This window comes from Chenopodium album, chromosome 11 (genome assembly GCF_948465745.1).
Source record: "Chenopodium album chromosome 11, dcCheAlbu1.1, whole genome shotgun sequence".
NCBI classification, from domain to species: Eukaryota; Viridiplantae; Streptophyta; class Magnoliopsida; order Caryophyllales; family Amaranthaceae; genus Chenopodium; species Chenopodium album.
The window spans coordinates 5,864,024-5,890,375 of NC_137844.1; the positions used below are offsets into that span (position 1 = coordinate 5,864,024).

The 26,352-nt window shown below is 36.6% G+C and overlaps 1 long non-coding RNA gene and 2 pseudogenes across 1 annotated transcript; 1 reads left to right on the forward strand and 2 right to left on the reverse strand.

Annotated features, from left to right (window-relative positions):
- The first annotated feature begins 2,395 nt into the window (after window positions 1-2,395).
- LOC145568368 (uncharacterized) lies at window positions 2,396-5,148 on the forward strand. Its single transcript, XR_014095818.1, has 3 exons — window positions 2,396-3,071; window positions 3,191-3,959; window positions 4,568-5,148. It is a non-coding gene; the product is annotated as an uncharacterized LOC145568368 (long non-coding RNA).
- A 7,632-nt stretch (window positions 5,149-12,780) lies between these two features.
- LOC145566140 (agamous-like MADS-box protein AGL62 pseudogene) lies at window positions 12,781-13,365 on the reverse strand (annotated as a pseudogene).
- Window positions 13,366-22,046: 8,681 nt separating this feature from the next.
- LOC145566142 (agamous-like MADS-box protein AGL62 pseudogene) lies at window positions 22,047-22,601 on the reverse strand (annotated as a pseudogene).
- Window positions 22,602-26,352: the final 3,751 nt, after the last annotated feature.

Here is a 26,352-nt window from a genome sequence, read left to right on the forward strand (position 1 = left end):
TGGTATACAAGCAGAGAATTAATACTAGTTTATCCTACTGTTTGTTATCCTTATGAAATTCCACTTATCAGTCCAAGCATTTGAACTTTTAAAAATTCATTTGAACTTTTCTAATTATCCATTACATTTGTAGAAGTTATGCAGTTGTCAGTAATGCTATGATTTCTAAATTATTACCTTATGTATTACTTTGATAAGATAACCAGAGATTCACTTCTGTTATTGGCAATTCTGCATCAATAAGTTTTACTTTCCCTACCAGGCATCTTTCCGGAGCAATGAATCTCAGCATACAACACATAGATAAGTTGGAATCTGCGGTTATTTCCACATTGACATAACTACTACACCTATTACATTCCAATCTCTTGTGTATTTTGCCATAAAATTGAATTTTAAAGGGATAGAAGGTTGTCCAGTTCCTGCAGATTGCATCTAATATAACAATCTTCATACGAAGTAGTAACAATTCAGCAACTAGAATATAAATTGCGTATGTACGTACCAGCAATGCCTCAGGGAATAGCCCTGTTACATTGGCAAAGATAACCAGAAGAAGATGTTCTTCCACTCGCCACCAACCTTACTTCAGCTCAGAAGCATCACTGTAAACACCAAACAATACATGTTAATTTTCTATGCTAGAGAGGTAAAGCAATGCAAATTGACTATATCTAAGACATAGAGCTACAGAACATAGCAAGGCTTGGGCACAGCTGCTCTTCACATAGTTTGCAATAGAATAAATAATTATAATCAGAATCAAAGACTGCAACAGATGAATTTATTCAGAAGATCAAGCTTGTATAATGTCACATCCTAAAGAATGCGCAGAGGCAAATCTAATCCAAAATGTGCTACAAAAAAAAATATATCATCTAAGGTTTGATTTACCCCTATCTATTGAATTACACTGAATTGAACATCATTGAAATTAAACAGCACAAGAACCAATGCATGTTAATTATTAAATAGCAAGAAAAAGAGGAGAGCAACAAACATATTAATACATTGGGTGAATAAGTTAGGAACTTTCAGGCAGCAAACAACTTGAATAAAGACATGATTTGTACATGCACCTTCAAGAATCAGCTCTTTCAAATTATCAAGTTTTCTGAAAAGGGGTTGAAAACAAATCAAGTTTCAATGATTACAATCCAAAATCCAATTTTTTTTTTTTTTAAAGTTTTCTAGTGGGAGATAAACGGAGTTTAAAGAGACACGGTTATGGCATTGAGCCTATTACAATTTAATTGTTCCCTCTTTCTACTAATTCATTTATACCAGATCAATTGAATGTATATGAGCCAGATCTGCCGACAATTCTATCTGACAAGCTCAGTCAGCCACAACTTGTCCATTTCATTAAGATGACTTATCAAGCCCACATTTATTCCGGCAACTAAACAAAAACACAGTACAAATACTTTGTACCATTGGTAAAATCAGAATCTTAACTTCTTTCCCAAGAAAAAGTGAAAAATACAAGTAAAATATTAAAATGGAAAGTTGACTTCCAAACCAGAGTTAGAAAGTTAGTCATCTGATGTCATTACATGTGTTCTCTGTAACGCATACTCCCAATAAAAAGCATAAGATGTTTATATCATGAGATCTAAGAGTTAAATTGGACAAAAACAAAGAACCAGAAATGGAAACATTGACAACAACCTCTATTTTGCTATCAATTTTCAGTATACTTGTTGTGACAGGATTTTTCAAAGTACTAAACTAGATATAGCTGAGGCCAAAGAAGCTGGAGAAATGGTTCAGACAGCAAGGTCTCTCTGGTACTTAATACAAGCACTTGTTTGGAGACATGAAAGATTACTCGTCATTGCACACTCAAGCCTTAGAGAATCCCATGACCAGCTTCACCAATGATTATTTTCCATGTGTTGATCCTTTTGCTCATCGGCTTGTCACCATATTTGGTATGTAATCTAAAATATATTCAAATTCATGAAATCAATGCACTTGTAAAAACACGGGTTCACCATTGTTCCTATCCTTCTAGATACTGTGATTTTGAGTAAAGGGAGAATTAGTATCATTGATGAGCATTCATGCAGGAAAGGACTACTTCGCTTGGGCTGGATCTATACCAATGATTGCATCTCAAAGCCAGAGTTAATCAAGGAGGCGATGAAGACGAATGAATTTCGAAAGGAAAAGTTTTAGCCCCATTAATGATAAGCTTACCGCAGGGTTTGCTAGCTAAGGAGGAAAATGAGCCAGACAGAGGATCATCAACCCTACCTTCCATAAGGAGAAGATAAAGGTCAATCTCAATAATTCTTCATTTAAATTTCATCCACAATTGAATAAAGAAACAGCCTTTCACTATAAAGCAATGAATTCATCACTGTAATAAACACAACTGATAGGAGGCCATTTGAGCAGGGCCGGCCCTTTCCCTGTGCAAACAGACCAACTGCACAGGGCCCCAAATTTTATGGGGCCCATTTTTACTTAAAGCCCACCCTAAAAAAAAAAAAAAAAAAAAAAGAAAAAGAAAACTAAAGTCAGCAACTCAGCATTGTTATCTCCGCACTAAACTACTCAAGCATTCCAACTTCCAAGCAAGCAATTTAATTTCCAAATTCCAATCTACTTGCCATCAATCTACCTTCTATTTTCAATATCAAACTTTCCAAATTCCAATAATCCAATCTCCAATTTAATTTCACTACTTTGAATATGAAATTTCCATTAACCTTCTTATTTTACCCAAAAATAATTAGTAATTATCTCACTTTCCTCTTCCAATTTTCAATGGGAGAATTAAGTTTTCAATCCTTACCATTACTTCTCTTGATTTTCGTTTATCATCAAACATTCAAACGGCTAATTTTTTTACCATTTATAAATTTCCAAACAATTTCAGAATTTTCTACAAATCCTACTCAAAATTATTTTTGGGAGAAAAAAAAAATCGATTTATATATTGTTTGATGAGATTTGATCTTTCTGTTTTGGAATTTTGGTTGTGGAGTTATCGATAGCCTTAATTGCTGGGATTTGCCGATTTGCCGATTTGGGATAGTTGGATTAATGGATTTCTAACCAAGGTATGAAATTCATAAATATATATGATTATTTGATTAATATGATCTAATTAAATTTCAGATTTTTGAGGAATTTGTAGAATTGAAGTAAAATTAACAATACTGTATGTTTTTTTTTACAGATTGAAATATACAAATTGTTCGATTTTTGTTGTCAAGCAACAAACAGCAATTTTCAGCGCAGGATGCCTGGGTTTGACTGTGGTGTTTGATCGATATTGCTGGTCTTAGTGGTCTGCTGGACTTTTTAGGTTGTTTCTATCCTTTCAGAGTTTCAGCTCTTTTTTTTTGTTAATTAAATTTATAACTTGTCTGATTACTGAATAATTATCATACTTTTAATTATGCCTCCTATAACAAGAAAGTATAATTCTGGATATGAGAAGCGGAAGAAAAAGAAAAAATTAGAGGAATTAACTCAATCTCTAAGAGGGGGTCTTTTATAAGATTTCTTTTATATATATATATCCTTGTAATATGACATTATTTTTGATATAATATTTAAGTATTATAATTTTTTTCCGTTAGGGCCCCATTTTATAGTTTAGAACAGGGCCCCGAAATTTAACGGGACGGCCCTGCATTTGAGCAACAATGAATACTCAGATTTCTTTTAAAAAAATTGCATTTGGGGTTTGTTACAGCTTATGTTGCCAGCATTTTGAGATAGTTGTGCAGAGATGATCAGTTAATGGGAGGGTTATCATTGCTGAAATGGCCTGGGTTCAGGGAAGCTAGATGTATGACATGATCTAATAAAACTCACTGCTTATGTGATATCTAGAGCAGCATTAGGTAGCAGCTATGAGGAGGGGAAAAAGATATTTGAACTTGTCAAGGAGCAGACTGATACAGCCCTTCTTTTGCACCCAGTGTATATCCATGACTAAGGTAATACATACTATAGCATAATAAAGTCTTCCTGAATTAGACCAAAGAAATTCAGTCTGTTATTACATAAATTTACTTGAGTAAAATTTGTCCTTTTGTTGGGGTTTTAAGAAGACGTGGATTATATATATATATATATATATATATATATATATATTCAAATTGAGCTGATCCCAAGAAACGAATCTATCCTTAATGGACAAACTCTTCATTGCCATGTTGAAAGGACATGATTTAGCCAACATGTTGACGGTTTGATTACAAAACTAGAAACCTAGAAATAAAAAGAGAGGATCAAACAGACCATTGTTTTTGGAGTTCTCATGCATGAAGACAATCAATTTGTTTGTTGTGCTTAAGATCATCTCCTTCCCATTTTTGGAAGAAAAAGCCTAGTCACTCTAGATTGAGGGGTAGGCCTCGAAACAACTTCTCCTTTTGTCTTACTTCCTTGAATACCCAGTTAATAGGTCTAAATGTCTAATCCTCCACAAAATGTAAGGAATATCCAATTTACATTTAGATCAAAACCAGAAGGAAAAACATAGAGTTTCTCACTCATCTGCTCATTAAGCAAAGTAATGTATGATGCTGCCACGTGTCTTCAGATACATTCCGAAATTCCAACATCAAGAAATAGAAGATTTAAGAACATAGAAGATCAAATTCACAGGTCACTACGTGCAATCATCAACAAGAGAAAGGAGGAAATGGAGGCTGGAGAAGCAATAAAGGGTGATCTGTTGGGTACAGTCATATATGCAATTTAAAAGAAATTCAGCAAGCTGCAGGCAATAAAAGTATCAACATGCTGGGATGAACCTTCAAGAGGTAATCAAGGAGTGTAAACAATTCTATAGCTACATCATCACTATTAGTTTGGACATTGATTTTGAAGGATTGACAATAATAGAAGTCTAGTTGCATTATCACTTCCTATGGGCACAATAATCACTTTCCCAATAATCTTTATTCACGAAGATAAGGAATTTTGGGGTGACGATCCAGACAGGTTCTCTGAAGGGATTTCCAAAGCAGCCAAAGGTAACAGCTCTTTTTTTTTCCCCTAGCTGGGACCAAGAATATGTATAGGAGAAAGATTTGTCTATGACTGAAGCTAAAATGGCAAGAATTTGCACCCATGAATGTTATGTTTCTGTAGCCTCAACATGGAGCTCAAATAATCTTACACACGTTCAGTAAGGAAGGAAAAAGTAATAATCTGATACGGTCTTAAATAATCCACCTGTTATGTTATGTCGCATATTGATTTCTTTTATAGGTGCAGCAATTAATAAAGCATTACGAAACAACTAATGACAGTAAGATATAGATATTTCTGTAAAATGGTGTAGCAGACCAGCAGTAAATTCACCAAAATATGTTCTCAGGCACCAACTGTTTAACTCACCTGAAGAATAAAAGCCTTGTTATCTCTGGATAAACAAGAGCAAATGCTACTCCATCAGCAACTAACTTCGCCTTCCATTAATATGCATTACTGCCAGTCTGCCAATGCCAAATAATACAAGTTTTTACTGTCATTGTATCATTTGAAGATGAAAACATAGAAACAATGAGAATTGCCTTTATATATATATATATATATATATATATATATATATATATATATATATATATATATATATATATATATATATATATATATATATATATATATATAAGCATTAAGTACCAATTACAAAAGCACACAATGCTAGCAATTTATCATATTCCACACCCAAAAAAACAGGCTAAAGAGCAATTTCTCTTCAGAATGCACAACACATTCTGATTTTGTATAATGTACAGTTAAAACTGAAGCAGCATGATATGAATTTAAGTTAAATGAGATCAAATTTTGACAAAGTACACTTTAGTTCATTCTCATTACCACAGAATAAATGAAAAATCATCACCACAATTTATTACCGGCTACCAAACGAAACATTAAAGGAAACGGGAAGGAACCTCATCCCTTCCTCTAAATTAGGCATCAAAATCTCAAAAACATACATACTTTATCTACGGCTAGTAAGTAGTAACTGAATTTTGGCGAAAATTGTTCTAGAAAATTAACTAAAAAGAACCAATTTTGACAAATGTACCTGAATCGGAGCAAGGTTTTCACCGGCGAAATTGCGAAGATCTCCGGCCATAATTTCAGCGGTAAATAGTTTTTTCCGGCAATTTGGCAGCGATTTTCTCCTTGTTTGAGTTCTCGATTCTAGCAGATTACTCTGAATTACTGGAAAGTTTCAGGCGTATAAATTACAGAGTAGGGTTTTGGTGATCAAACGCACTTATAATTGTGATTTTGGAAGCGCTGATCTTCCTCTTTCCGATGGAGTAAATGATTTATGAGTAAATCAATGTAGTAACGTACCACTAGTCCACTACCATGTCACAAACTCACAACTCACAAGGAAGTCCTCAAATCCAGGCGTAGTTCAAGTGGTTAGACCTTACTTTTAGATTCCAAAAGATTTGAGATCGATTTAAACTCCTGTCGACTGTTGTTGTGGCTCTCTAAACACAAAATAAAATAAGTCTTCAGTAATTTTTTTTCTCTTTTTTTTTTTTTTGTGCGCGATTAGAGAGCCACAATCAGATGATCACCAATATTCCTTTGAATCGGGAGGAGAGTTCTAACCAGTTAAGTTATTCCTCACTCTCAAGAAAGTCCCTGTCATGATAAACAAAAATTTTACTAGTAGTTATTTTAATCTAACATTTACCAACCCACATTTAATAAAATATTTTTAATTTATTTAAGATGTTTATATTATACTTGTGTCAAAAAAAAATGTATATATTATACATTTTTTCTTTAAATGTGTATTTTTCGGTCACACATTGTTGCACTTGCATTTTCTAAGCTTTACTTTCTTCGCTTTTTTAAGATTTACTCACTTGCAACTCCAATATATATACTTCCTCCGATCCGTTTTTTAAGTTTTACTCACTTGCATTTTACGCAATCATCAATGCACTACTTTAGCCATTTATATATATCTTGAATAAATGGCAAGATTTAGGGTTTAATTTTTAAGTCATAACTTTTATTATAGCTGTACCTCTGACATCAATCTTGCTCGGGGGAATTCTCTATCTCTAATAATTTGAGGCATTAATGACTCTAATAACGTTAAATTAGTTGGTATAAAATTGTGCTTAGATGGCAAACTATTACCATGATTCAATTACTCTTGCATTAATACCAACAAACGTAAATATTTTATTGGTATCTCTAGTATTAGTTGTTGGTATTAAAATCATACGAGTACCATAAAACTACAATTTTATATCAACATATGTTATTAAAGTCAGTAATAATGACTCAAGATATTAGAGGATGAGAAATGCTCACTTAACCATTCCCATCCCTCCCATTATTACACTTTTGCATCTAATCTTCTATAGTTCCATTCAATTGATATTTTTAGGCACGTAGCTGTCAATATATGATAAATGTATAGTACCAAATATATATATTTAAAAAAAAATTAAAAAAAAAAAAAAAAAAGGCACGTAATAGTACTTTTAGGCAAAAAAAAATTATACGTAGTAGTAGGAGACTAGGAGGGATATTAAGGCAACCAAAACCATCTACTGGTTATTTTATTCATTGAAAACATTATAAGAATTAATTCATTACATATTTTTTCTGGCCTTAATCGAACTTACTTTAGTACTAGAAGAATAAGAACAAGAACAAGAACAAAAACAAAGAAACTAATTAATAAGATCGACTTTATATTTAGAACAACTTTTGCTTATGAATGTTGCTGACTTGACCACGAACAGTAAACCCTTTGATAGATATTATAGGATAATTATAATATTTGTCGCAGAGTAGGATATATTTGTATATATTTGTGATATAGTTTGTATTCTTATCGTACTAGGTTTCCTAACAAGATTAGGACTAGTATTGTAACACTATATATATTATTCAATGGTACACACTCCAACCCAAGGAGTTTTCCCGAAATCTAACATGGTATCACAGCCAAGATTTTTTAGAGTTCCACAAAATTAATTTTTTCTAAAAAATCCGATCCTCTTTTTCTTTCTTCCGCAACCTCTATTCTCACGTGGTAATTCATCACCTAAAATTGCTACTTTTATTTTGGTCCACTTTGCTGCAACATTAAGTTTTTAATTTGCACTTTAGTTTACAGTAGCATCCTTGTTTTGTTTTTATACTAGCAATGGCCAAGGATGATGACCAACCTGCCACGCCTCCTCCTACTCCTCCCCCCTCAAACGACTACCACCCTGCCAACTCTATCAGCAATATCAGGAACGAAGTTCCAGAAATTCTTGATCGTGACAAAGGGAATTATGGTAGTTGGGTTGAGCTCTTCGAGATACATTGCCATTCCTGCAATGTTATTGATCATATAGATCCCAAATCACCTCGTCCTACGGACCTCACCTCGGCGCAGTGGAACCGCCTTGACTCAATTGTGAAAAAGTGGATTTATAATACGATTTCTGCAGACCTACGAAGCACGGTGTTGTACAAGAACGCTACGGCACAGGAAACTTGGGATAGGCTCGCTAATATATTCCAAGATAATGGTGAAATTCGTGCGATCTATCTTGAAAATCAATTTAACAATCTCTTTGTTGAAAATTTTCCGGATGTATCTTCCTACTGCCAGAAATTGAAGGAATTAAAAGACCAACTAGCTAATGTCGGTCAACCTGTGTCTGAAAGAACCTTGGTTCTTCGTCTATGTGCCGGTTTAATTGACTCCGACTACGATGGGGTGGCTCAATCCATCACTCAAATTCGACCTCTTCCCGGGTTTGATGAAGCACGATCAAGAATCTTGCTCGAGGAGTCCCGTAAATCTGCCAAAGACAACTCTGGACAGGCGTTTGTCACTCAGGCAAACAACACCACCACCACCACGGCAGCCGCTCACCAACAGCAGCAGCCGTCGCAACAACAGGGCAGGGGTGGTGGTGGTGGTGGTGGTGGGCGTAACAGTAAAGCAAGGGGTGGAAAGTCCAAGCCTAAAGGCCGTGGACGTGGCCAGCAGCAGAACCAGCAGCAGGCCCAGTCCGGCCCAACCCAGCAGCAGCTTTGGGCCAGCTTCCAGCAGTGGGCTCAGTAAGCCACATGGGCTAGGCCCCCTGCTCCATTCCCTGTTCAACAGCAGCAATCAATCTTGGGCCAGCCCAAGTCGCAGTAGGCCTACACAGCCCAATTCGGACAGCCCATGACTCCTACGGACTTGGCAGCTTCGTTCTCAACAATGACTCTTCCAAATCTCGACAATCAGTGGTACGTGGATTCGGGTGCCACATCTCACATGACGAATAATGCCGGTAATCTCTTACCCCTGTTTAATTTAAGCACTAAAAATCATATTTTAGTTGGTAATGATCATCGTATTCCAGTAACAGGTTATGGTCATGGCACCCTTCCCCATACTAAAACACCTCTTGTCCTTCGTGACGTCCTCCTAGCAACTAAACTCATAAAGAACCTTATTTCAGTTCGTAAATTTACCTCTGATAATTCTGTATCTATTGAGTTTGATCCTTTTGGTTTTTCTGTGAAGGATCTTCGTACGGGGAACATAATAACGAGATGTGATAGTTCGGGAGACCTATATCCAGTCAAAACCACCAAGTCCACTCCGTCAACCCATCTTGCTACTTCTCTCACTGTTGTTTCTCCATCTACTTGGCATAGTCGTCTAGGACACCCTGGGGCTCAAGTTTTTAGCCATCTTAAGTCTAAAAATTATATTTATTGTAATAAGGAGCAAGCCTCCAATTTTTGCAATTCATGTCAATTAGGAAAACATACTCGTCTCCCCTTTGATAATTCTAATAATACTACTATTTGTGCTTTTGATATTATACATGCCGATTTATGGACTTCCCCTATTCGTAGTGTTCAAGGTCACAAATATTATCTAGTTTTATTAGATGATCATACTCATTTTGTGTGGACAATTCCTCTTAAATACAAGTCACAAGCTTTTCAATCATTTATCAATTTCCGAAAATATGTTGAAACCCAATTTGAACGTCAAATTAAATGCTTTCAATGTGATCATGGTAGGGAATTTGACAATGACCCTTTTAAGCAAAAATGTATTGACCATGGAATGCTTTTCCGCTTTTCTTGTCCACACACATCCTCAAAAAATGGCAAAGCCGAGCGCATGATTCGCACTCTTAATAATATTAAGCGTACAATTCTTTTTCATGCGTCTCTTCCCCCCTCGTATTGGTTTTATGCTCTTGAAATGGCCACTTATCTTCTAAATATTTTGCCAACAAAAGCCCTTAAACACAATACTCCTGCTTTCGCCTTATTTGGAAAAACTCCTTCGTATGATCATATCCGTGTCTTTGGGTGTCTATGTTTTCCTAATTTGTCTGCAACAGCTCCACATAAATTAGCTCCTCGGTCAACACCGCGTGTGTTTTTGGGTTATCCTATTGACCATAGAGGGTATAGGTGTCTTGATCTTATCACTAATAAAATAATCATATCGCGTCATGTCACTTTTGATGAAGCGACTTTCCCATTTCGAAATCTAGCCAATTTTCGTACCCAAGATTATGAGTTTTTATGTGATGAAGATCCCCCACCTCACTTGTTGCGTCCCATTATCCACAATCCGCAACAACTAAGCCCACACTCTCCTCCTCTACAAAACAGCAGCCCACTTACAAGAGGCCCATCAGTCACCCCACAAAGCAGCAGCCCACACACTCCACACTCCACGTCTGCCCAGCTCACACATCAGTCCACACCGCAAGTCACACCCACCCACCAGTCCACTCCGCGGCCTGGCTGCGGCAGCCCAGCGTCAGCCGCGGGTGGGCTGCGGACCCCACTGCCCACACCATTTCCGGACAACAGCCCAGCCACGCTTAGTCCAACTTATACACCGCCACCTTTGCGTGGCATTCCACCCATTCAACCCACTCGGCCACCGCCTCCCTCTCCCCGAGTCACCCGTAGTCAACGGGGTATATTTAAGCCAAACCCGAAATATTGTAACCTCACCGTTCAACCTTCGGGTCCCCTTCACCATAAATCACCACTTCCAAAGTCCTATAAACAAGCTTTAAATGACCATAATTGGAATGCGGCGATGAATGATGAATATAGTGCTTTAATTAAAACAGGGACATGGGAATTGGTGCCTAGGCCTGCGGGGGTGAATATTGTTAATTGTATGTGGCTATTTAAGCATAAATACAAGTCTAATGGTGACCTTGAAAGGCACAAAGCTCGTCTTGTATGTGATGGCAGGTCGCAGGAAATTGGTGTGGATTGTGATGAGACTTTCAGTCCGGTAGTTAAACCGGCCACTATTCGTACTGTTCTCAGTTTAGCCATGGCTAAAAAGTGGTCGATACATCAACTAGATGTCAAAAATGCATTTTTACATGGTGACTTGCAGGAAACTGTTTACATGCACCAACCTCCGGGTTTTATTGATCAGAAAGCACCCACTCATGTTTGTCGACTCCGCAGGGCTCTCTATGGTTTGAAACAAGCTCCCAGAGCTTGGTACCAACGCTTTGCTAATTTTCTCATCAAACTGGGCTTTGTCATCTCTCAGAGTGACAACTCTCTGTTTATTTTTCGACAGGGTGATGATATGACATATTTGCTTCTATATGTTGATGATATTATATTAACTACCTCTTCTGACAAGTTGCGTACAGGGATCATATCTCACTTACAAACTGAGTTCCCTATGACTGATTTGGGTCCATTGAGTTATTTTTTAGGGATAGCGGTAACCCGTACTCCCTCTTATTTGCTACTTTCACAGGAAAAGTATGCACAGGAGATTTTAGAGCGTGCAGGTATGGGCTCATGTAAACCTGCAGCTACTCCAGTTGACACTAAGTCAAAACTTAGTGCAGATGCAGGACCACCATTTCGGGATCCGACTTTGTATCGCAGTTTAGCAGGTGCTCTTCAGTACCTCACTTTCACTAGGCCAGATATTGCCTATGCGGTACAACAGGTGTGTCTTTTTATGCATGATCCTCGGGAACCTCACTTTGAGGCATTGAAACACATTCTGCGTTATGTTAAGGGTACCATTGATCACGGCTTACATTTATATCCGACTGTTTCTCATCGACTTATTACTTACACTGACGCTGACTGGGGAGGTTGTCCCGATACCCGACGTTCCACTTCGGGCTATTGTTGTTTCCTTGGGGACAACCTCGTGTCTTGGTCATCTAAGCGTCAGCATACTTTGTCTAAGTCGAGTGCAGAAGCAGAATATCGAAGCGTCGCGAATGTTGTCTCAGAGGCATGTTGGCTTCGTAATCTTTTACTTGAGTTACATTGTCCTCTACGGCAGGCTACTATTGTTTATTGTGATAATGTCAGTGCTATCTACCTTTCTAGCAACCCGGTACAACACCAACGCACCAAACATGTGGAGATGGATATTCATTTTGTTCGAGAAAAGGTTGCTTTGGGACAAGTTCGGGTTTTGCATGTTCCTACTAGATATCAGTTTGCAGACATTTTCACCAAAGGCCTACCACGAGATTTATTTCTGGAATTTAGGTCCAGTCTTAGCGTACGCCCTCCTCCCGCTACGACTGCGGGGGTGGATAGATATTATAGGATAATTATAATATTTGTCGCAGAGTAGGATATATTTGTATATATTTGTGATATAGTTTGTATTCTTATCGTACTAGGTTTCCTAACAAGATTAGGACTAGTATTGTAACACTATATATATTATTCAATGGTACACACTCCAACCCAAGGAGTTTTCCCGAAATCTAACACCCTTCAATTTTATCCTCGCTGGATTTGATGAATTGAAGAAGAAGAAGTGTTTCCCACCAAGGAATGAGCTTGGTTAGCTATATTCATGTTAAGATTCTCCATTGAAGCTCTCAGAATTTCGAGTTCATTTAACCCAAGCTTATCTATAGGTTGCTCCCACCACCATTGGCTAGGATTTTTCTTCAAGTTGTCAAACACTTCGCCCCTAGCCTTTTCAGCCTCTTGGAGTTCAACTATTTTGGATAGTTGCGAGTTGAGTTCGCGCATAGTACCACTTTGTTGACGACCTTCATGGACACCACCGTCAGAATTATTGGTGGTACCATTAGGACATATTTGGTTACGGTTAAGGTAACGATTGACTATAGAATCAACATCTGGTTGACCAAAAGAGAACATCTTTTGACCAGGGGAAAACACGATTATTGTGGCTTCTACACCACAAAGGGTGCAGAGTTCACTAGCCTTCTTAAAGACACCTAAACGGCGTTTTGAGAAGGTCACTTGTCTATGGCTTGGATTCTTAATCTTAGCCATTTTGATCTTTTGACGGCCTCGCGATTCCTTCTTTGGCATGGATGATGATGAAGACATGATGAATTGGAAGAAAGGATTAAATCAATAAGCTATTTTGTGGTGGTGGTGTAAGTATGCATACTAACTTGAGGGGTATTTAAAGGCTAATGTGTTGTTCTTAAGAGAGGCTTTGAAAGTTAATTTTAATAATTCTTCACTAATTACTGTTGATTTAGGAGCTGGTAAAATCTTATCCAATTAATATATTTCTCATTTTGGAGATTTATGTACCATTTAGTTAATAATTGTACTGTTTCATCGTAGAAGAGATTAGCATTTGACTTTATTATATGTGTAATTATTTGAATGGTTGATTGGTTTATGAATCGGCATAAATATCTTCTTTCTTAAAATTATGTTTCCTTAATTCATTTAGAATTTGTTTTAACTATGAGTATGAATACAACATAATGAATCATGTACAACTAAGCAAGACCCTAAAATGATAGATTTATAAAACGCGGAGGCAGTGATCCAAAATCCAAAGTTAGGGTCTCGTATAGAGATATAGAATACAGGGGAAAATGCGTTGAATTTTCCAATATTTTAAGTTCTAAGTGTGTGGAAACCCTTCAAATATATGTGATTGTAATCTCTTATCTTCCCAATGTGATTGATTTATTTTGCCAATGTGATTGTAATCTCTTATCTTGCCAATGTGATTGTAAAAAAGTATATTCGCTAGTTAGCATAGATGGAAAAATATAAGGGAGATTATGTACAAAGATTATGATCATGATAATATAAACAACGGTGTTATGAGTCTTCCAACCAGGTGTAAAATTAGTAAGTTAATTAATCTCGATAATATATACGAACATTGGTGTTACGAGTCTTCCAACCAGGTGTACAATTAGTAAGCTAAGCTCGATAATATATACATCAATGTTACGAGTCTTCCGACCAGGTGTAAAATTAGTAAGCTAAGCACAATAATATATATACACCAATGTTACGAGTCTTTCGACCAAGTGTAAAATTAGTAAATTTATCTCGATATTATATATTTTGATGTTACAAGTCTTCCGACAAGGTGTAAAATTAGTAAACAAATCTGAATAAGATATAATTCGATGTTAGAATCTTCCGACCAGGTATAATATTATTAAATTAACCCTCTCACATAAGAGGATGTAAACCAAGAGTAGGATAGAAATTCTGATTTACGAAGTTTTTAAATAAATGTCATCCTTTACTTTAGTTATCACTTTTTAGGAAAAAAGATCAGGGTTTGCTTATTAAAATTGAAGAGAGGGTAGACTAAGATTCAATGTGGGTTTTATTTCACCGAAGAATGCGGGAATATTAATTAAATTATGTAATAAGTTTAAATTTATTTCTATTTAGCATTGTAAACGTTTACAAGGATTGTGTTAACTTGGTTTCCTATATATGCATCGTAATTTGAACTAGTAACATGATATTTAAATTATAAAGGAGAAAGTACGTACAACATCACAATGAACAATTGCACTACAAAATGAATATGTGGGATAGGGTTCAAGTGTTGTTCAACTCAACAAAAAAGAAAGTTCATTTCGCTACTCCTCGTATTGTAACTGTTAAGATATATATGTAAATATATTTCTGTTATGTTAAGTAAATATTCTTGTATAGCTGTTCCTATTTTATAGCCTTAGATTATGCCTTGTATTGAGCCTTGTACTCGGTTATATATTGCACAGTTTAATGAGAATTCCCTTGAGGAAAATATTCCACAAACTCTTTCATGGTATCAGTTGCCTAGGGCACGATTTCCTTCATCTTCCGCTGCTTTCCTCGGCTATTCTTGCTCACGATCTCTGTTCATCTTTTCTTTCTCATCTCTTCTCTTCTCTGTTTCTTCACCATGGGTGAATCTAAGTCTCAATATCACCCTGCTCTTGTTGTCCCTAACATCAAGGCAAACATTCCCATTACTCTAGAAATGGCGAATATGTAATACTCTACGTGGGCGGAGTTGTTCAAACTTCACGCAAAGTCTCATCGGGTTCTTCACCATATCATTCCCCCTGCTGAAGGCAAGGAGAAAGTTCCGTCTACCGAGGAAGAAAAGGAACTATGGCAGACCCTTGATGCCGCGGTTTTATCGTGGCTTTATGGTACTATTTCGACTGACCTTATCAACACTGTTATTGAACCAGATGCAACAGCAATGGATATATGGAATAGGTTGCGTGACCTATTTCAGGACAATAAACATTCTAGGGCTGTTACTCTCGAGCAGGAGTTTTCAACCACGAATTTAGAGGACTTTCCCAATGTCTCGGCTTATTGTCAGCGTTTGAAGTCTCTTGCAGATCAACTCAAGAATGTAGGTGCACCGATTTCGGACAGTCGAATGGTTCTTCAGATGGTTGGGGGCCTTACGAAGGCGTACAGTGGTGTTGGTACGCTTATTAGGCAGAGCAATCCCTTACCTGCTTTTTATCAAGCACGATCCATGCTCACTCTCGAAGAGGCCGGCTTGGCCAAGGATGCTTCACAAGGTTCGGACTCGGCAATGGTTGCGGCATCATCTGATAATTCTCAGTTTGACTCCGGTTCTCATAGTCACTCGAAAGGGAAAAATCAGAAAAAGGGGAAAAATTCCGGCAACCGCAAAAATTCTGGTGGTGCAGGCCGTGGCTCTGGTGGCGGCAAGGCGGGTCAGTCCTCCGGTGGTGGTTCCGGCGGTGCGCCACGTGGGTCAGGCGGCCAGCAGTCCTTCTCCCCGTTCTGGCAGCAACAGTATCCACCATGGGGGTGGATGCCTCAAGGGTGGCCCGTGCCACCTTGTCCTTACCCAACTCAGAATTGGGCCAGGCCCAATTTCCAACCCAGGCAGCAACCTGGCATCTTGGGGCCACGACCTCAACAAGCCCAGCAGGCCTATGCAGCTTCTTCTCAACCCGGGTCCTATGCTCCGTCGTATGTTCCAACTGACATTGAGTCCGCGATGCACACTATGACTCTTTCTCAACCCGATCCGGCATGGTACATGGACACTGGAGCTACTTCTCATATGACCTCCTCTCCCGGTAATTTCTCGTCTTATTTTAATTTGAGCACTCATCCTAATAATGGCATTGTTGTTGGTAATGGTCATACTATTCCTATACTTGGTTATGGTCATACTAAATTGTCTTCCCCTACTACTCCCCTTACTCTAAAAAATGTTCTTCATGCACCTAAACTCATCAAAAATCTCATTTCTGTTAGAAAATTTACCACCGATAATTCTGTGAAAGTTGAGTTTGATCCTTTTGGATTTTCTGTGAAGGATTTTCGGACGGGGAAGCCAATCATGAGGTGTGATAGCCATGGGGAGCTTTATCCATTTACCACAAATCACGCTCCTCATTCTACTTTTGCCGCCATTTCACCTAAGCTTTGGCATGATCGGTTGGGTCATCCGGGTGCTCCTATCTTAGATGTTCTTAGGCATAATAAAAACATTGATTGTAATAAACATTCTTGTTCTAGCATTTGCAAGTCTTGTGTTTATGGCAAACATGTTAAATTGCCTTTTGCTCCTTCTACTTCTAATACTCTTATGCCTTTTGATATAATTCATAGTGACTTGTGGACTTCACCTATTTTAAGTTCTATAGGCCATCGTTATTACATTGTTTTGTTGGATGATTTTTCGAATTATTTATGGACTTTTCCTATAGCCAAGAAATCGGACGTGTATGACACTTTTCTAGCTTTTAAAGCCCATATCCACACTCAACTTGAACGAAACATCAAAAATATTCAATGTGATAATGGGAGGGAGTTTGATAATGGTCCTTTTTGGGAATTTTGCAAACGCAATGGCCTATCTTTCCGTCTTTCTTGTCCCCATACCTCTCCTCAAAATGGGAAAGCCGAACGGAAAATTAGAACTATTAACAATGTCACTAGAACTCTTCTTGCTCATGCATCTCTACCTCCTTCTTTTTGGCATCATGCCTTGCAAATGGCTACATATCTTCTCAATATTCTTCCAAGTAAGTTGTTGGGTAATAAGTCTCCTTTAGAAATTCTTTATCAACGAATTCCTTCTTACTCACACTTACGGGTTTTTGGGTGTTTATGCTACCCTCTTATTCCTTCTACCACCATTAATAAGTTACAACCAAGGTCTACTCCTTGCGTCTTTTTGGGATTTCCTTCTAATCATCGTGGTTACAAGTGTTTTGATTTGTCGTCTAATAAAATCATTATTTGTCGCCATGTCTTGTTTGATGAAAGTGTGTTCCCATTTGCTAACCTACATACTCCGTCTTCTACCTCGTATGATTTTTTGGGGGATGGTTTACATCCTTTGGTTGTTCATCACTTGACCCAAGCTGCTGGACCTACACCAACCGTCCAACACTATTCCCCACCCTCCTCACCTGCGGCCCAGCCCGTAACTCCTCCCTCCAATCCGGCCCACGCCAAAACTCCTCACGTCTCCCCTGCAGTGAGTACCCAAGAGGCGCTTGGGCCACCCCTGCTGTCAAGCCCACAAAATTCCTCCCCACCCAACTCCTCACCTCCCTCTCTCTCGGCCCAGATCCCACATGGCCCAACCGCACCACCTACTGCCCAAATTCCATTCCAGAAGCCAAATGTTGTGACTAGAAGTCAAAATGGCATTGTAAAGCCTAATAAAAAATATTTTTCCAATGTTGCTGTCACGAGGTCTCCTTTACCTCGTAATCCGATCGCGGCTTTACGTGATCCTAATTGGAAAATAGCCATGGATGATGAATTTAGTGCTCTTATTAACAATAAGACGTGGGAGTTGGTGCCCCGTCCACCTACTGTGAATGTTATTCGTTCTATGTGGATTTTTACTCATAAAGTCAAGTCTAACGGTGATTTTGAGAGGCACAAAGCCCGTCTTGTAGGTGATGGCAAAACTCAACAGGTTGGCATTGATTGTGGCGAGACATTTAGTCCGGTTGTCAAACCGGCTACAATCCGCACTGTTCTTAGCCTTTCTCTATTGAAGGCATGGCCTATTCATCAGTTGGATGTGAAAAATGCTTTCTTACATGGTGAGTTGCAGGAAACAGTTTATATGCATCAACCAGTTGGTTACAGGGATAAGGATCATCCAGATTATGTGTGTCTCTTGAATAAGTCTCTTTATGGACTTAAACATGCACCTCGGGCTTGGTATAAGCGTTTTGCTGATTATATGTTGTCTATTGGTTTTACTAATAGCAGGATGGATAACTCTTTGTTTATCTACCGCAAAGGGTCGGATATGGCTTATCTTTTGTTATATGTGGATGACATTATACTGACAGCCTCTTCTGATGCTCTTCGCCGTTCCATTATCTCTCTTCTTAGCTCTGAGTTTGCTATGAAGGACCTTGGTCCTCTGAATTATTTTTTGGGTATTGCTGTGACGCGACACAAGGGTGGTTTGTTTCTTTCACAGCGGAAATATGCCGAAGAAATAATTGACCGTGCAGGGATGTCATCGTGTAAACCGTCTCAGACACCGGTTGACACGAATTCCAAGATCGGCGCTACTACTAGTGCTCCTTTTGATGATCCTTCTTTGTATAGGAGTCTTGCAGGGGCTCTACAGTACCTCACATTCACCAGACCGGATATTTCTTATTCCGTTCAGCAGGTTTGTCTTCATATGCACGACCCCAGAGTTGATCATATGGCTGCTCTCAAACGGATTATTCGGTATGTTCAGGGTACTCTTGATTATGGCCTTCATTTGTATCCCTCTTCTATTTCTTCTCTGGTTGCATATACTGATGCAGATTGGGGGGGATGCCCTGATACGAGACGATCAACGTCTGGTTATTGTGTTTTTTTAGGGGATAATTTAATCTCTTGGTCGTCTGAACGCCAACCCACATTGTCTAAATCTAGTGCAGAGGCCGAATATCGTGGGGTGGCTAATGTTGTCTCCGAATCATGCTGGATTCGGAATCTTCTCTTGGAGTTACATTGTCCGATCAAAAAGGCTACCCTGGTTTATTGTGACAATGTTAGTGCTATTTATTTGTCAGGAAATCCAGTACAACATCAACGTACGAAACACATAGAGATGGATATTCATTTTGTCCGAGAGAAGGTTGCACGTGGGGAAGTTCGGGTTCTACATGTGCCTTCTAGACATCAGATTGCGGATATCTTTACTAAAGGTCTTCCGCGAGTATTATTTGAGGATTTTCGTGACAGTCTTAGCGTCCGTGGTCCTCCCGCTTCGACTGTGGGGGTGTGTTAAGATATATATGTAAATATATTTCTGTTATGTTAAGTAAATATTCTTGTATAGCTGTTCCTATTTTATAGCCTTAGATTATGCCTTGTATTGAGCCTTGTACTCGGTTATATATTGCACAGTTTAATGAGAATTCCCTTGAGGAAAATATTCCACAAACTCTTTCAGTAACCTTTGCAAAAGGTTATTCGCCCCGTTAGTGTAATGAGATTGCAATGTGGAGGAGGGTATGTTTGGAAAGGGCTGCATATTGGATAGAAGATTGTTCAAACCAACCTAAATATGAGGTTCATCATGTTGTCTGTTTCGACTTTGATCTCGAGGAGTTCAGGTTCATTGAATTGCCAATCCATCTATATATATTCGGATGTTCTATCAGCTTCAAAGGTTTTTCGATTTTGTTATTTCAACTCAATTTTATACTACGGTATATAAGATCTCTAGAGATAATTACATGTATACCTAGGTCACTTAGAAAATGTCTGGCATGCATATAATCTGGTTGTATAGTATTGTAATAATTGTATGGCTATAAGTTAAAATTAAAGTTATATGATCTCGTGATTAATCTGGTTGTATAGTACTACGTATATCATCATTATGTTGTATTTATATTAACCCACTATTCTCAATATGGAGTATATGATGATATGTTTAAAAAGGCAAACATATTACAATCTTCAGAGAAAACAGTGTCATTGTTATTATTTATCATTGTTTGTTTACCGATCTTTTTTAAGGTTTTGTATACAATCATCACTCTTATATCATAATCCATTTCTTCTCCTTTTGAAAATCTTACTCCAAAGTATGTACGACTTTGTATACATGTACGTAGAAACCTCACACGACATCTCAGATTCTCAGATCAAGTAGTAAGCAGTTTTTACAATCATAGAAACTCAAATCCATTGTAATTAAAATACTTAGTGCTACAAAGTATGGATTGATAAACATCAAAACACTAATTAACGATTCAATTTTTTTTCACAGAAAAAGAAAGAAAAGAAAATAAGTATAGATAGCAAACAACCCCTAGATTGATGTGCTATGCTCTTACATGTCGCCTTTTAATATCCACCATTATATATGTACTGATTTTGATTTGTGAGTGAGGCTAAAGTTGCACCTTTGTACCCTTTGTGCAGCACCAAACTTTCCACATAAGTACCAACATTATAACTACGGAAAGTTTTTCTTTGTTGTACTCGATGACTCATAATGTTATAAAAAATCAATTTGTTATAAGTATGTACCAACAACAAGCTGGTATTTTCAATATACATAACCTTAAGCCCGTCACGTGTGAATTCTGTGTAGGTATTTAATATATATAAGCATTTGCGCTATTGTTCTTGTAAATTTTGAAGTGTGTGGAAATAAAATCAGAAGAATCAATAAAAAGAACACCTGGTTTTACAAACACACCTGAATCGTAATAGGTCTTTAATTTTTTTTTTGTTTTTTTTGAGGAATCACAAACTTGTACATGTAAGTATGTATAGTAACATGGGTGTTTTATGATTTTTCTTCTTGATTCTTAATGAACATATTATTATTTCCTAAAATTACAATTGAAATTAAAATTAAAAATAATCATTCGCCAGCAAAACAAAAAAATAAAATAAAAAATCTACATAATTAAAAACTTTAAATCAATTAAAATCTATAATATGATCTTATTATAAAAGGATAGGTTGTAAACAAAAAAAAAATGAAAGATCATTGCAAAAGAAATAAAGTTTTTAATATTTTTCTAAAAGGTTTTGTAACACACACACACACACAAAAAAAAAAAAAAAAAAAAAAAAAAAAAAAAAAAAAAAAAGAAGCTAATGTGTGATAAGTCTAATAAATGCCATTTAGGCATTTATGGGCTAGTTTGATACAACTCGACAAATAATAGTTATCATTTTAGTATAAAACAAATTGACGTTTAAGTTCATCATCCTTATTTATTTATTTATTTTATATTATCTTACTAGAATATATTATCCATGCTAATGTATGGGATATATGTATGTTATAAGGGGAAAAAAACAGTAAAAATGGAAGTTATTGTTTTTTTTTTAAAAAAGTTAATTATTTGAAGTTGTGGGAGTTATTTGAAAGGCATTTTCCAAAAAAAAAAAAAAAAAAAAACAACGACGTAGTAATACTTTTAGGCAAAAAAAAAACTATATCGAGTACGTAGTAGTAGGAGACTAGGAGTGATATAAAGGCAACCAAAACCATCTACTGTTCATTTTATTCATCGAAAACATTATAAAACACAATTCATTACATATTTTTCCTGGCCTTAATCGAACTTACTTTAGTACTAGAATAACAAGAATAAAAACAAAGAAACTAATAATAAGACATTCTATATATATTTAATTTAATTTAGAAGAACTTTTGCTTATGAATGTTGCTGACTTGACCACGAACAGTAAACCCTTCAAATTTATCCTCGATAATCAGCAACTAACCCCGACACTGCTATCCATTCTTAGGGTTGGATCGGAGTAGAAGAAGTTTTTTCCACCAATGAATGAGCTTGGTTAGCTACATTCATATTAAGATTCTCCAATGCAGCCCTCAGAGTTTCGAGTTCATTTAAGCCAAGATAATCAACAGGTTGCTCCCACCAATTTTGGCTAGGAATTTTCTTCAGATTGTTAAGCAACTCACTCCTAGTCTTTTCAGACTCTTGGAGTTCATGTATTTTGGATAGTTGCGAGTTGAGTTTGCGCATAGTACCACTTTGTTGACTACCTTGATGGACACCACCCTCAGAATTGGTGGTGGTACCATTAGGACATATTTGGTTATGGTTAATGTAACGGTCGACTATAGAGTCAACATCTGGTTGACCAAAAGAGAACATCTTTTGACCAGGGGAAAACACGATTATTGTGGCTTCTACACCACAAAGGGTGCAGAGTTCACTAGCCTTCTTAAAGACACCTAAACGGCGTTTTGAGAAGGTCACTTGTCTATGGCTTGGATTCTTAATCTTAGCCATTTTGATCTTTTGACGACCTCTCGATTCCTTCTTCGGCATGGATGATGATGAAGACATGATGGAGGGGAAGAAATGATTGAATCAATAAGCTGTTTTGTGGTGGTGGTGTAAGTATGCATACTGACTTGAGGGGTATTTAAAGGCTAATGTGTGGTTCTTAAGAGAGGCTTTGAAAGTTAATTTTAATAATTCTTCACCAATTATTGTTGATTTAGGAGCTGGTAAAATCTTATCCAATTAATATATTTCTCATTTTGGAGATTTATGTACCATTTAGTTGGTAATTGTACTGTTTCATTGTAAAAGAGATTAGCATTTGACTTTATTATGAAGTCAATTATTATATGTGTAACTATTTGAATGGTGGATTGGTTTATCAACCGGCATGAATATCTTCTTTCTTAATATTATGTTTCCTTATTACATTTAGAATTTGTTTTGATTTTAATTTGAGTATGAATACAACATAATAATGAATCATGTACAACTAAGCAAGACCCTAAAATGATAGATGTATTGAACGCGTAGGCAGTGATCCAAAATCCAAAGTTGGGGTCTTGTATAGAAATATAGAATACAGAGGAAAATGCATTGAATTTTCCAATATTTTAAGTTCTATGTGTGTAGAAACCCTTCAAATATATGTGATTGTAATCTCTTATCTTGCCAATGTGATTAATTCATTTTGTATCTTGCTAACAAAAGAAAGGACATTAGAAAAAATATTCAATAGTTAGCATAGATGGAAAAATATAAGGGAGATTATGTACAAAGATTATGATCGATCATGATAATATAAACAGCGATGTTGCGAGTCTTCCAACCAGGTGTAAAATTAGTAAATTAATCTCAAAAATATATACGAACATCGATGTTACGAGTCTTCCGACCAGGTGTAAAATTAGTAAGTTAATCTCGATAATATATTCATCAATGTTACAAGTCTTCCGACCAGGTGTAAAATTAGTAAATTAATCTCGATAATATATTGCTCGATGTTACAAGTCTTCCGATCAGGTGTAATATTAGTAAATTATACCCTCCTACATAAGGGTTTACTAATTATTTACGGAAATGGGACATTAAGGGTCTGTTCTGCTCATCTCTTATTTTCACTTATTTCATCTCAGATAAGTTCAGTTAAGTTCTAAGTGTTATCCTAGTACAAATTACAACTAAAATAAGTTTTAGTAAGGTCTAATAAGTTCAAATGAGTGAAAATTGTCATATCAGATGAATAGAACACACTCTATTTAATGTATAGTAGGTTTTATGTTATCGAAGAATGCAGGTATTAAATTATATAATAAGCTTTTTTTTTTACAACAAATTTTTTTTTATTTGAGTAATAAAATAAATTCATTAATAAAATGTCATACGATATCTACAAAAGATTTTCAACTTTAACAAATACATAAGATTTTGCATCAAATAAAAATTTCCTTTATAAAAACTACGATCTTCGAGTAGATCTTACACTGTGGAACATCTTCCGCTTATATCACTGGAAAATAATAAAGCTTTGTTGGAGAGACAATCTAACGATCCTTTGTAGCCATGAGGATATTTTCCTTCTGATTTATTCGATTGTATTCGAAAGCTTGCATTGATAACCCTTATGATCTCACGTAATTGTTCACCAACGGAATAATTTCACGACAATCCATTAGATCTAATATCATGGATTCAAACCTAAGAAAATTCTCCCCCGAAAAGAGGAGATAAACCTTGTCTTGAACCCTTTTTTTCAAGGGAGAAAAATTTCTCCCAAAAGGAGGAAGCATTATTATAAACCTAAAAACTTTTAAAGAAACAAGAGTTAGGGCTTCAAAAAACAACAGTGGAGGCTAGCTAAGGTTTAGGAGAGAGGAAGGAGGAGAGGTCCGACAACAAATTATATAATCAAATTAATTTTACTTCTATTTAGCTTCGTAAACGTTTACATGGATTATGTTAACTTGATTTTCTATGCATTGTAATTTGAGCTAGTAACATGACATTTAAAATATAAAGGAGAATCACATCAAAAAAATTATAAAGGAGAAATTATAGTGCATACATTACGGGAAATCCTCTGTTTCTCATATTGAGAAACGAAATTTATTTCTCTTGGGGGCAAAACAATATTTTCCACACCGTTTAGAAGTCACATGTATTGTGATGTGGCAGAGTTGTTTGTCCAGCATTCACACGTGGGTAAATACATGCCAATAAATACATGATCAAGTTGTCCCCACTATGCTCAGTCAGCAGCACAGAATACATGCCAATAATTTCCAAAATGTCATTAGAGAAACAAAAATCGTTTTTCATAATGAGTAACTGGGGTGTCCTCATACATTACAATGAATACATAACTATTAGGATTTTTAATTTATCCAATTTCACTACAAAATGAATATGTAGGATATGTTAGGATTTGTGTGGTGATGGATAAATCAAGGAGGCATAAGGTGAAATCAATGAGGTGAAGAATTTGACCACTTTAAGAAAAGGGCTGACTTCAAATGAGCATATCTCTCAATCTAGGAAAGATTTTGAGATGATTCTAGTTGGAGGTAATAGCTTATCTTAAGAGTTTTCCAACGACTGGTCATAAGCTAAATTTGGCCAAGAAACGAGGAAGATATGACTGTTTTACGAGAAGTTGTCCAGCAGGGGAATACGGAGCGGCCGCTCCTCTCTGTAGGAGCGCCCACTCTTTTCAATGCTCGTTTTGGCTATTTTTCTTCCAGTTTGCTTGAGTGGCCGCTCATGTTCTTTGGAGCGCCCACTCCACTGGGTTTCACGGAGTTGCTCTGTTTTTCGAGCCCGGTTTTCTTTGTGTGGCCTTGATTAACTTTCTCATCCCTCTTGATTAATCTTAGCCTTTGATTATCTCCTAATACCTAGACTATATATATTGCTTTAGATCTCTTATTTTCATAATTCACAAACATTAAACACTAATAGAGGGTTTGAGAGAGTTTGTGAGGAGCATTTGAATTCCATACAATTCATGCTTGTAATCTTGATTTCATTCATCATCAATACTACTCCATAGTGCAAAGGTGGGTTTTTTCTCCTGGTTCTCGGGTTTTCCCACGGTAACATTGTCTCCTTTATTTGCTTAATTTTCTTTCATGGTTGTTCTTGATTGTTATGCTTGTTTGTTCATTGTTGTTGTGGGTAAATTGCAAGTGTTCTGAGTTTGAGCCCTTAATCCTTACAGGATAGGGTTCAACTCAACAAAAAAAAAAAGTTCATTTCGCTACTCCTCGTATTGTAATGTCCTTTGCACAAGGTTATTCGCCCTATTAGTGTAATGAGATTGCAATGTGGGGGAGGGTATGTTTGGAAGGGGCTGCATAATGGATAGAAGATTGTTCAAACCAACATGTATACCTAGCTCACTTAGAAAATGTCTAGCATGCATATAATCTGATCTGGTTGTATAGTATTATATGACTGTAAGTTAAAAGTTATATGATCTCGAGATTAATTTATGTAGTATATCAATAATATCATCATTATGTTGTATTTATATTAACCCACTATATAAATCTTCAGAGAAAACAGTGTCATCCAAGTATGCACGACTTTGTATGTAGAAACCTTACACAACATCTCAGATCAAGTAGTAAGCAGTTTTACTATCATAAAAACTCAAATCTATAGTAATTAAAATACTTAATGCTACAAAATATGGGTTGATAAACATCAAAACTTTAATTTAAAGATGCATTTTTTAAAAAATAAAATAAAAAAAGAAAGAAAAGAAAACAAGCATGGCTATACGCCAATATAATGT